The sequence below is a fragment of the Pseudophryne corroboree genome, chromosome 8 (assembly GCF_028390025.1).
Source record: "Pseudophryne corroboree isolate aPseCor3 chromosome 8, aPseCor3.hap2, whole genome shotgun sequence".
NCBI lineage: Eukaryota > Metazoa > Chordata > Amphibia > Anura > Myobatrachidae > Pseudophryne > Pseudophryne corroboree.
Window position 1 is genome coordinate 225,725,304 of NC_086451.1, and position 13,935 is coordinate 225,739,238.

The window sequence follows — 13,935 nt, forward strand, 5'->3', positions numbered from 1 at the left end:
TAATATATTATATAGTGAGTGACCACCAGACACACAGTGCAGTTTATTTAATATATCCGTTCTCTGCCTGAAAAAAGCGATACACACAGTGACTCAGTCAGTCACATACCATATCTGTGTGCACTGCTCAGGCTCAGGCCAGTGTGCTGCATCATCTATATATATTATATATCTGTCTGACTGCTCAGCTCACACAGCTTATAATTGTGGGGGAGACTGGGGAGCACTACTGCAGTGCCAGTTATAGGTTATAGCAGGAGCCAGGAGTACATAATATTATATTAAAATTAAACAGTGCACACTTTTGCTGCAGGAGTGCCACTGCCAGTGTGACTAGTGACCAGTGACCTGACCACCAGTATATAATATTAGTAGTATACTATCTCTTTATCAACCAGTCTATATTAGCAGCAGACACAGTACAGTGCGGTAGTTCACGGCTGTGGCTACCTCTGTGTCGGCACTCGGCAGCCCGTCCATAATTGTATATACCAGTGACCTAACCGTGGTTTTTTTTTCTTTCTTTATACATACATACTAGTTACGAGTATACTATCTCTTTATCAACCAGTCTATATATTAGCAGCAGACACAGTACAGTGCGGTAGTTCACGGCTGTGGCTACCTCTGTGTCGGCACTCGGCAGCCCGTCCATAATTGTATATACCACCTAACCGTGGTTTTTTTTTCTTTCTTTATACATACATACTAGTTACGAGTATACTATCTCTTTATCAACCAGTCTATATATTAGCAGCAGACACAGTACAGTGCGGTAGTTCACGGCTGTGGCTACCTCTGTGTCGGCACTCGGCAGCCCGTCCATAATTGTATATACCACCTAACCGTGGTTTTTTTTTCTTTCTTTATACATACATACTAGTTACGAGTATACTATCTCTTTATCAACCAGTCTATATATTAGCAGCAGACACAGTACAGTGCGGTAGTTCACGGCTGTGGCTACCTCTGTGTCGGCACTCGGCAGCCCGTCCATAATTGTATATACCACCTAACCGTGGTTTTTTTTTCTTTCTTTATACATACATACTAGTTACGAGTATACTATCTCTTTATCAACCAGTCTATATATTAGCAGCAGACACAGTACAGTGCGGTAGTTCACGGCTGTGGCTACCTCTGTGTCGGCACTCGGCAGCCCGTCCATAATTGTATATACCACCTAACCGTGGTTTTTTTTTCTTTCTTTATACATACATACTAGTTACGAGTATACTATCTCTTTATCAACCAGTCTATATATTAGCAGCAGACACAGTACAGTGCGGTAGTTCACGGCTGTGGCTACCTCTGTGTCGGCACTCGGCAGCCCGTCCATAATTGTATATACCACCTAACCGTGGGTTTTTTTTCTTTCTTTATACATACATACTAGTTACGAGTATACTATCTCTTTATCAACCAGTCTATATATTAGCAGCAGACACAGTACAGTGCGGTAGTTCACGGCTGTGGCTACCTCTGTGTCGGCACTCGGCAGCCCGTCCATAATTGTATACTAGTATCCAATCCATCCATCTCCATTGTTTACCTGAGGTGCCTTTTAGTTGTGCCTATTAAAATATGGAGAACAAAAATGTTGAGGTTCCAAAATTAGGGAAAGATCAAGATCCACTTCCACCTCGTGCTGAAGCTGCTGCCACTAGTCATGGCCGAGACGATGAAATGCCAGCAACGTCGTCTGCCAAGGCCGATGCCCAATGGCATAGTACAGAGCATGTCAAAACCAAAACACCAAATATCAGTAAAAAAAAGGACTCCAAAACCTAAAATAAAATTGTCGGAGGAGAAGCGTAAACTTGCCAATATGCCATTTACCACACGGAGTGGCAAGGAACGGCTGAGGCCCTGGCCTATGTTCATGGCTAGTGGTTCAGCTTCACATGAGGATGGAAGCACTCAGCCTCTCGCTAGAAAACTGAAAAGACTCAAGCTGGCAAAAGCACCGCAAAGAACTGTGCGTTCTTTGAAATCCCAAATCCACAAGGAGAGTCCAATTGTGTCGGTTGCGATGCCTGACCTTCCCAACACTGGACGTGAAGAGCATGCGCCTTCCACCATTTGCACGCCCCCTGCAAGTGCTGGAAGGAGCAACCGCAGTCCAGTTCCTGATAGTCAGATTGAAGATGTCAGTGTTGAAGTACACCAGGATGAGGAGGATATGGGTGTTGCTGGCGCTGGGGAGGAAATTGACCAGGAGGATTCTGATGGTGAGGTGGTTTGTTTAAGTCAGGCACCCGGGGAGACACCTGTTGTCCGTGGGAGGAATATGGCCGTTGACATGCCAGGTGAAAATACCAAAAAAATCAGCTCTTCGGTGTGGAGGTATTTCACCAGAAATGCGGACAACAGGTGTCAAGCCGTGTGTTCCCTTTGTCAAGCTGTAATAAGTAGGGGTAAGGACGTTAACCACCTCGGAACATCCTCCCTTATACGTCACCTGCAGCGCATTCATAATAAGTCAGTGACAAGTTCAAAAACTTTGGGTGACAGCGGAAGCAGTCCACTGACCAGTAAATCCCTTCCTCTTGTAACCAAGCTCACGCAAACCACCCCACCAACTCCCTCAGTGTCAATTTCCTCCTTCCCCAGGAATGCCAATAGTCCTGCAGGCCATGTCACTGGCAATTCTGACGAGTCCTCTCCTGCCTGGGATTCCTCCGATGCATCCTTGCGTGTAACGCCTACTGCTGCTGGCGCTGCTGTTGTTGCCGCTGGGAGTCGATGGTCATCCCAGAGGGGAAGTCGTAAGCCCACTTGTACTACTTCCAGTAAGCAATTGACTGTTCAACAGTCCTTTGCGAGGAAGATGAAATATCACAGCAGTCATCCTACTGCAAAGCGGATAACTGAGTCCTTGACAACTATGTTGGTGTTAGACGTGCGTCCGGTATCCGCCGTTAGTTCACAGGGAACTAGACAATTTATTGAGGCAGTGTGCCCCCGTTACCAAATACCATCTAGGTTCCACTTCTCTAGGCAGGCGATACCGAGAATGTACACGGACGTCAGAAAAAGACTCACCAGTGTCCTAAAAAATGCAGTTGTACCCAATGTCCACTTAACCACGGACATGTGGACAAGTGGAGCAGGGCAGGGTCAGGACTATATGACTGTGACAGCCCACTGGGTAGATGTATGGACTCCCGCCGCAAGAACAGCAGCGGCGGCACCAGTAGCAGCATCTCGCAAACGCCAACTCTTTCCTAGGCAGGCTACGCTTTGTATCACCGCTTTCCAGAATACGCACACAGCTGAAAACCTCTTACGGCAACTGAGGAAGATCATCGCGGAATGGCTTACCCCAATTGGACTCTCCTGTGGATTTGTGGCATCGGACAACGCCAGCAATATTGTGTGTGCATTAAATATGGGCAAATTCCAGCACGTCCCATGTTTTGCACATACCTTGAATTTGGTGGTGCAGAATTTTTTAAAAAACGACAGGGGCGTGCAAGAGATGCTGTCGGTGGCCAGAAAAATTGCGGGACACTTTCGGCGTACAGGCACCACGTACAGAAGACTGGAGCACCACCAAAAACTACTGAACCTGCCCTGCCATCATCTGAAGCAAGAAGTGGTAACGAGGTGGAATTCAACCCTCTATATGCTTCAGAGGTTGGAGGAGCAGCAAAAGGCCATTCAAGCCTATACAATTGAGCACGATATAGTAGGTGGAATGCACCTGTCTCAAGTGCAGTGGAGAATGATTTCAACGTTGTGCAAGGTTCTGATGCCCTTTGAACTTGCCACACGTGAAGTCAGTTCAGACACTGCCAGCCTGAGTCAGGTCATTCCCCTCATCAGGCTTTTGCAGAAGAAGCTGGAGGCATTGAAGAAGGAGCTAAAAGGGAGCGATTCCGCTAGGCATGTGGGACTTGTGGATGCAGCCCTTAATTCGCTTAACAAGGATTCACGGGTGGTCAATCTGTTGAAATCAGAGCACTACATTTTGGCCACCGTGCTCGATCCTAGATTTAAAGCCTACCTTGGATCTCTCTTTCCGGCAGACACAGGTCTGCTGGGGTTGAAAGACCTGCTGGTGACAAAATTGTCAAGTCAAGCGGAACGCGACCTGTCAACATCTCCTCCTTCACATTCTCCCGCAACTGGGGGTGCGAGGAAAAGGCTCAGAATTCCGAGCCCACCCGCTGGCGGTGATGCAGGGCAGTCTGGAGCGACTGCTGATGCTGATATCTGGTCCGGACTGAAGGACCTGACAACGATTACGGACATGTCGTCTACTGTCACTGCATATGATTCTCTCAACATTGATAGAATGGTGGAGGATTATATGAGTGACCGCATCCAAGTAGGCACGTCACACAGTCCGTACTTATACTGGCAGGAAAAAGAGGCAATTTGGAGGCCCTTGCACAAACTGGCTTTATTCTACCTAAGTTGCCCTCCCACAAGTGTGTACTCCGAAAGAGTGTTTAGTGCCGCCGCTCACCTTGTCAGCAATCGGCGTACGAGGTTACATCCAGAAAATGTGGAGAAGATGATGTTCATTAAAATGAATTATAATCAATTCCTCCGCGGAGACATTGACCAGCAGCAATTGCCTCCACAAAGTACACAGGGAGCTGAGATGGTGGATTCCAGTGGGGACGAATTGATAATCTGTGAGGAGGGGGATGTACACGGTGATATATCGGAGGGTGAAGATGAGGTGGACATCTTGCCTCTGTAGAGCCAGTTTGTGCAAGGAGAGATTAATTGCTTCTTTTTTGGGGGGGGTCCAAACCAACCCGTCATATCAGTCACAGTCGTGTGGCAGACCCTGTCACTGAAATGATGGGTTGGTTAAAGTGTGCATGTCCTGTTTTGTTTATACAACATATGGGTGGGTGGGAGGGCCCAAGGACAATTCCATCTTGCACCTCTTTTTTCTTTTCTTTTTCTTTGCATCATGTGCTGATTGGGGAGGGTTTTTTGGAAGGGACATCCTGCGTGACACTGCAGTGCCACTCCTAGATGGGCCCGGTGTTTGTGTCGGCCACTAGGGTCGCTAATCTTACTCACACAGTCAGCTACCTCATTGCGCCTCTTTTTTTCTTTGCGTCATGTGCTGTTTGGGGAGGGTTTTTTGGAAGGGACATCCTGCGTGACACTGCAGTGCCACTCCTAGATGGGCCCGGTGTTTGTGTCGGCCACTAGGGTCGCTAATCTTACTCACACAGCTACCTCATTGCGCCTCTTTTTTTCTTTGCGTCATGTGCTGTTTGGGGAGGGTTTTTTGGAAGGGACATCCTGCGTGACACTGCAGTGCCACTCCTAGATGGGCCTGGTGTTTGTGTCGGCCACTAGGGTCGCTAATCTTACTCACACAGTCAGCTACCTCATTGCGCCTCTTTTTTTCTTTGCGTCATGTGCTGTTTGGGGAGGGTTTTTTGGAAGGGCCATCCTGCGTGACACTGCAGTGCCACTCCTAGATGGGCCCGGTGTTTGTGTCGGCCACTAGGGTCGCTAATCTTACTCACACAGCTACCTCATTGCGCCTCTTTTTTTCTTTGCGTCATGTGCTGTTTGGGGAGGGTTTTTTGGAAGGGCCATCCTGCGTGACACTGCAGTGCCACTCCTAGATGGGCCCGGTGTTTGTGTCGGCCACTAGGGTCGCTAATCTTACTCACACAGCTACCTCATTGCGCCTCTTTTTTTCTTTGCGTCATGTGCTGTTTGGGGAGGGTTTTTTGGAAGGGACATCCTGCGTGACACTGCAGTGCCACTCCTAGATGGGCCCGGTGTTTGTGTCGGCCACTAGGGTCGCTTATCTTACTCACACAGCGACCTCGGTGCAAATTTTAGGACTAAAAATAATATTGTGAGGTGTGAGGTATTCAGAATAGACTGAAAATGAGTGTAAATTATGGTTTTTGAGGTTAATAATACTTTGGGATCAAAATGACCCCCAAATTCTATGATTTAAGCTGTTTTTTAGTGTTTTTGGAAAAAAACACCCGAATCCAAAACACACCCGAATCCGACAAAAAAAATTCGGTGAGGTTTTGCCAAAACGCGTTCGAACCCAAAACACGGCCGCGGAACCGAACCCAAAACCAAAACACAAAACCCGAAAAATTTCAGGCGCTCATCTCTAATTTTAAACCGCTCAAATCTGTGGATTTGAAATATCTCACATGAAAAGTGACCATGCTGTTGGCCCTGGCCTCGGCCAGGCGAGTGTCAGAATTGGCGGCTTTGTCTCACAAAAGCCATATCTGATTGTCCATTCGGACGGGGCAGAGCTGCGGACTCGTCCCCAGTTTCTTCCTAGGGTGGTGTCAGCGTTTCACCTGAACCAGCTTATTGTGGTACCTGCGGCTACTAGGGACTTGGAGGACTCCAAGTTGCTAGATGTTGTCAGGGCCCTGAAAATATAGGTTTCCAGGACGGCTGGAGTCAGGAAAACTGACTTGCTGTTATCCTGTATGCACCCAACAAACTGGGTGCTCTTGCTTCTAAGCAGACGATTGCTCGTTGGATTTGTAGCACATTTCAACTTGCACATTCTGTGGCAGGCCTGCCACAGCCTAAATCTGTCAAGGCCCATTCCACAAGGAAGGTGGGCTCATCCTGGGCGGCTGCCCGAGGGGTCTCGGCATTACAACTCTGCCGAGCAGCTACGTGGTCGGGGGAGAACACGTTTGTAAAATTCTACAAATTTGATACCCTGGCTAAAGAGGACCTGGAGTTCTCTCATTCGGTGCTGCAGAGTCATCCGCACTCTCCCGCCCGTTTGGGAGCTTTGGTATAATCCCCATGGTCCTGACGGAGTCCCCAGCATCCACTAGGACGTCAGAGAAAATAAGATTTTACTTACCGATAAATCTATTTCTCGTAGTCCGTAGTGGATGCTGGGCGCCCATCCCAAGTGCGGATTGTCTGCAATACTTGTACATAGTTATTGTTACAAAAAAATCGGGTTGTTATTGTTGTGAGCCGTCTGTTCAGAGGCTCCTACGTTTGTCATACTGTTAACTGGGTTCAGATCACAAGTTGTACGGTGTGATTGGTGTGGCTGGTATGAGTCTTACCCGGGATTCAAAATCCTTCCTTATTGTGTATTATCGTCCGGGCACAGTATCCTAACTGAGGCTTGGAGGAGGGTCATAGGGGGAGGAGCCAGTGCACACCACCTGATCCTAAAGCTTTATTTTTGTGCCCTGTCTCCTGCGGAGCCGCTAATCCCCATGGTCCTGACGGAGTCCCCAGCATCCACTACGGACTACGAGAAATAGATTTATCGGTAAGTAAAATCTTATTTTTTAGAATATACAGATGTATCCTCATACAGCGTTGCTCATAACGCACTAGTTAGGGTCCTGTGTCGCAAGTTGGAAATAACGTTATGGTGTGCATTATATCCCGCGCCATGTAATACACAGTTCAACCGCTGGGTGGCGAATGCTCCACGTTGAGACTACAGTGCTGAATACAATGCTGTGGCAGTAAGCAGTGATCTGTGAAAGGCTGGCCAATCACGTTCTTCCCTTTATAAAAAAAATCCCTTTCCACAAATTACAGTGCCACGCTGCCGCCCGTTCAGTCAATTATTTTTTTCGTTATGTTGTGTACAAAATACCGGATAGCATTAAAATGACTCCCAGATGGTCTACAGCCACACTGCGGCCCGATCACGCTAGATATGGATATTGTCGTTATAGTATGTGAATGCCAAATTGCTTTCTTACAAATATTTAAAATGCCCGCTCTAATATATATTGTAAACGCCTGCACCTCTTATTACCATGTGCCATGAATGTGCGCTATACATAGCAAAACACTGCATCCCATAAGAGAAAACAATACACCCACACATTATCTGAGTTTCAAAGCTCATTGATGTATATATTTGTTATTAAAAGGATATGGATTCAATATATTACTATGTACAGTATACCTGTAGTTACGTGATTACAATTTATACAGTAAGCAGTTAATACATACAGTTACAGTTACAGGCCAGCATACAATACCATTATCTTTCTCATATAAATTCATCTCTCCATATCACTTTCTCTCTCTCTCTGTAAAATCATGCAGGAACTGGTCTAGAAGCAACTCCATCATCCTCTGAGACAAAACAGCAACTGCCTGCTGTGTGATCAGCAATGTGTTATCTAGTTTTTGGGGGAGGGGACTTTCTCATTCATGATGAGTCACTAGTCTATTTGTATATGCTCCACAGGTTCAGCCTTGAAGACATCCAAAGGGGCTGGCTTGAGTTTCCTGTCCATTGTACTAATAAGAGTGATTTTTAGCTTTCATACATTTAATCATAACTATTTGTTGCAATGTCCTACAACTTAATAACAAGTATCAAATGAATCTACACATTAATCTGGTTGCTTAAATACCAAATATGACAGGTGTATCTGGCTTCGTTCAAATAATACACATACATGACATTACTTCTTTATATAATTTTAAATCATCATGATGTCTGGCGCTTGATATTATTATAATTATGTACTGAATGAAATAAGTGTGGAATCCATCTCTGTGGCATGTCCGTGTAAATGCGTGTGTTACCATATATTGCTGTGCTTGCTGCGCATATTTGCAAGTATAGCGACTTATATGTGTGTAGAGTTTGTATGTTCTTTCTATGTAATATTTTTGACTTTGACAAGTATTAGCATAACAGCATTCATATTTCGGACTAGCTTCGGCAGAAATATTGAATGCAAAGTGCACTGGGTCCCTACTGTACCTCATGAATATGACTACCAGATGGTATCCGTATTCAATCCGTTTAATTTTTTTTTTAAAAGCACTCAGATACAACACATCACATATATACCCGGAGGGCCTGCCTGTATCGTGGTCGGCTGTGGCCTAACGAGAACAGCGTCCACCTGCAATGCTTGCACTCGTGGGTTCGATACCCATTAGTGCTTGATCACTGCTAATGACAATGTTAAAGTTGTGGCTGATGCGTTGACCATAATTATTTTTTTTTGTGTATTTAGACATTCTATTTTAATACAATAAAGTTTTTTGGTGTATTGCTACTTCTCGTTATATAAAAAAAGTCAGCTTCTACTAAATACAAGGCCACGCTGCTGCCCTGTTTACTCAATTCATCTAGTCGTTACGTTGTGTCATGAATGCACAGTATGACTACCAAATGGTCTCCAGGCACACTGCCGCCCGATCACGCTAGAGTGTGTACAAATTGCCGGGTAGCATTAGCGTAAGCAGCTAGCTTTTTTTTTTTTTTTAAAGCACCAAGATACAACACATGACATGTACCCCCGGAGGGCTTGCCTCTACCATGGTCGGCTGTGGCCTAACTAGAACAGCAGCCGCCTGCTATGCTTGAAGACCCGGGTTCGATATGGAGTTCGGCACCCATTTATTATTTTATTTTAATTTATTTATTTATTCTTTTTTAATACAATAAAGTTATTTGGTGTTTTAAGTTTCTACTTCTCGTTATATAAAAAAAAGTCCACTTCTACTAAATACAAGGCCACGCTGCAGCCCTGTTCACGCTATTCATCTAGTCGTTACGTTGTGTACAAAATGATGGATAATATTAGCATAAGTAGCAATCCTATTTCGGACTAGCTTTGTGTCTCTGTTGTTTCAAATGGGCAGAAATATTGAATGCAAAGTGCAACTGGGTACCTACAGAATCTCATGAATGCACAGTATGACAACCAGATGTTCTCCAGGCACACTGCCGCTCGATCACGCTAGCTATGGATATTGTCGTTACAGTGTGTACAAATTGCAGGATCACATTAGCATAAACAGCATTTCTATTTCAGACATCCTTTCTGGTCTATTTGTTTCAAATGGGCAGAAATACTGAATGCAAAGTGCAACTGGGTACCTACAGTATCTCATGAATGCACAGTATGACTACCAGATGGTCTCCAGGTACACTGCCACCCGATCACGCTAGCTATGGATATTGTCGTTATGTTCTGTACAAATTGCCGGGTAGCATTAGCATAAACACTCCATGTTAACTTGCTATCAAATACTGTATGACAAAGGATGACATTATTTTTCAAATTCTGATACAGGTGCATTTGCATTGTGTTCGACCAATAGCAGGGCAGACCCACCGGCAATGCACACAATGGCAATTAGCAGCATTGTCTAAGGTGTCAGCTGCTAAGAGCTCACACAAATGAGTCTTGCTTTTTGATAATTGCTATTACAGACTTGGTGGCACCGCAGAGTGGCCACACACTTTATAGACACCTCATACTGTATAAAGCCACTTTGTAGACACAATAAGCTATCCATTCTGTGATTCTACATCTTACAGTGTAGACTTGCTACTGGATTCGTCTCTTCGGCCGTATCACCCATACAAGCCCTTGAAATACATTCTGCCACTTCTGCTGACTTCAAAGTCAAGTTGTTGCTGTATTCTACTTTTTCTACCACAAACTTTTTCTACTGAAGGATCATCTCGCTGGTATAGTAGGCACAGTAAGTACAGGTCATTTGTACATTATACAGTATGCCACTGATTTCTGCATTTACAGTATACACTAATGATACGTCCAGTTACATGGCAGTTACTGTAGGATCTGATTGGCTGGTACTTTGGGGAACATCTACTAAGCAGTGATAAAAGTGGAGAAGAAAGCCAGTGGAGAAGGTGCCTATGGCAACCAATCAGCTGCTCTGTATACTTTTATAGTATGCAACTTATTAATGTTACGTTAATGCTGATTGGTTGCCATGGACAACTTCTCCACTGGATCACTTCTCCACTTTTATCACTGCTCAGTGCATGTTACCCTTTATCTCCTACCACTTTATCTCCATCCAAGGCTTAGTAAATAGACCCCTAAACCCCCTGCTGCTACTGCACTGTATCATACTGTACCTCCCAACATGACCCTCTCCACTGGAGGAACAAAATGCTTTATTCCTGGAATAATTAAATTACCTGTGGGGAACTACAGTGTACTGTAGTTATTTGAATATGAAGGTGTTTCACCAAAGGTGATGGCTAGCATTAATTAACAGTGTGCCCTGTTGCTTTGCCTCCAGTAGATTTGCCCCAGTAGTTGTGCCCTCTGTTGCTTTGCCCCCATTAGTTGTGCCCCCTGTTGCTTTTCCCCCAGTAGATTTGCCCCCTGTTGCTGTGCCCCAGAAGTTGTCCCCCCTGTTGCTATGCCCCCTGCTATGCATGGCAACCCTCCCCCAGTCAAACATACTGTATTTCTAAACAATAGATGATGTCTCCTTTCACTCCTAAAGAGTTAATCCACTTTGCCCAGAATACACATCCATATGCAGATACAGGTTGAGTCTCCCTTATCCAAAATGCTTGGGACCAGAGGAATTTTGGATATGGGATTTTTCCGTATTTTGGAATAATTGCATACCATAATGAGATATCATGGCGATGGGACCTAAATCTAAGCACAGAATGCATTTATGTTTCATATACACCTTATACACACAGCCTGAAGGTAATTTTAGCCAATATTTTTTATAACTTTGTGCATTAAACAAAGTGTGTCTACATTCACACAATTCATTTATGTTTCATATACACCTTATACACACAGCCTGCAGGTCATTTAATACAATATTTTTAATAACTTTGTGTATTAAACAAAGTTTGTGTACATTGAGCCATCAAAAAACAAAGGTTTAATTATCTCACTCTCACTCAAAAAAGTCCGTATTTCGGAATATTCCGTATTTCGGAATATTTGGATATGGGATACTCAACCTGTACTGAATTTCTAAACAATAGATGACTTCTCCTTTCACTCCAAAAGACTTACTGCAATCCATTCCTACAATGTGATACAAACAAGCTGATCAGGCCAGCTCTGATGTTACACACTCGCCCAGAAAATGTTTGGGAAGGCCTATATTTTTCCCCAGAAAACGTCCAGTTACTACCCACAAATGTCCCCTTCTTTAAATACTGTATTTTGTTTGAATTCATATCATTGTTTGGATGTCGTTAGTCCTAGAACACAATGAAATGCATTGGTGTATTAAATATTGGATTATATCACCCAAGATTGCATGGCAGAATGCAGTCACATTGGGTGAATGTGTCACCTGGAACAGGTAGGATCATACTGAATCTAACAGTATACTGTACTTCTTAATTATTAGGCTCATTCAGATACTGTATACCCAAAATAGAAGGGATAAGCAAATACAGTACATTGGGCTCATTTATCAATGAGTACATCGCTGACTGTGTGTGGGCCCCCTCCTCTCCTGTAGCTGTGACAGTTGCTGCTATTGAACTGAGCACTAGAGACTGTGGCACAGTGCCAGAGTCTACAGCGCGTGCGTTGGACTTTGAAATAATGGCGCAGCGGCCATTTTTCTGAGTAGACTCTGGCACTCAGAGCGCTAGCAGCAGTGGTGACGGCTACGAGAGAGGACGGGGCCCAAACATGGAGTCTGCAGATGCCCATAGTACTACTGTGTAGCATAACGTGAATAATGTCCTGTACATTACTGTGCTCCGTTATGTGAGTAAGACACACTATTGTTGTGTGCTGTAATGCCCCCCCTGTACCAGTGACACTTACACACGTAACGCCCCCTGTAACAGTGCCGCTTACACACTTAACGCCCCCTGTACGCGTTGGGATACCGGCGCTAGCAATAGTGACTGGCTGCTGTGCGAGTCTCTGGGAGAGCCACTGCCAAAGGGAGGACAACAGTTTAGCTGCTGACAGGAGGAGAAGCAGGATAAGCATTACCCGTCCCTCCTCGACTCACAGAACCTCCGGGCCCCATCTGCGGCACCCCCTCCAGCAACTGCAGTAGCTCTGTACCCCCTCCCCCATCCGCAGCGACCCCACACCTGTACCTCCCGCCGCACCACTGCACCCGCCCCTCCCACACCCGGGGCAACCCAACAACTGCTCCTCCCCCACCCGCAGTGGCGCCGGACCACCACCCCTGGCACCCACGCACCCACGTGATTTGGGTGGGTTATTTTGTTTCTGTGCAGGGAAAATACTGGCTGCTTTATTTTTCCACTGCAATTTAGATTTAGGTTTGAACACACCCCACCCAAATCTATCTCTCTCTGCACATGTTATATCTGCCCCCCTACAGTGCACATGGTTTTGCCAAACTGCTAACAAATTTGCTGCTGCGATCAACTCTGAATTAGGCCCATAGGTTGTTAATGCCACCCCCACGGCAACGATATTCTGGGTTATGTAGTCTTGAAAGCAGCTGTAATCCTCCACGGCAACTATCAAACTGCAAGAGGACACCAGCCATAGTGATACCCAACATGATCTGACCACATATTAGAAAGAATTTTGATAGACTTTGTAAATTGTAAGATCCATTTTTCAGAAAGCATAAGGTCAATGCAAATATAAGAATTGTGTACTTGGGAGAAATATGTGTAATGTCTATAGGGAAGGGCAGTCATTCTCCAAATGTCATATAAATCTAATTCAATAAGGTTTTTCTAAATTCTAATGATGCGCCTATGATATCTGAGGATAGAGTACTGTATTGGAGGTTGGACCTAACTTTAAGGGTCTCCTGAAACAACCTTATACTTATTGATCACCTTAAAAACCTCTCAAAAGGGTATCTGTCTGGAATTAGGGCTTGTGCAATACCCTGTGAGTAAAGGTACTCACGGAGAGATCCATGCTTAAAATCTAAGCAATCTGACTAGATTGCTTAGATTTTAAGCACAGATCACTCGTGTGTACCGCCCTCAGCGATAGCGATGCGCGGCCCCTGCATGCAGGCTCAATCTAGCACGTCGCTCATTTCACCCGCTGGATGAAATGAGCGGCCCCCCGTCCTCCCCCGCATCGCTCAGCACACATCTCTCCCGTGTATATGGGCCTTAACAAATACCTTCAGATTTATTCTCTTTTTTGGGGGATTAGAGCACAAAGTAGTTTTGGAACTAATGAGCTACAT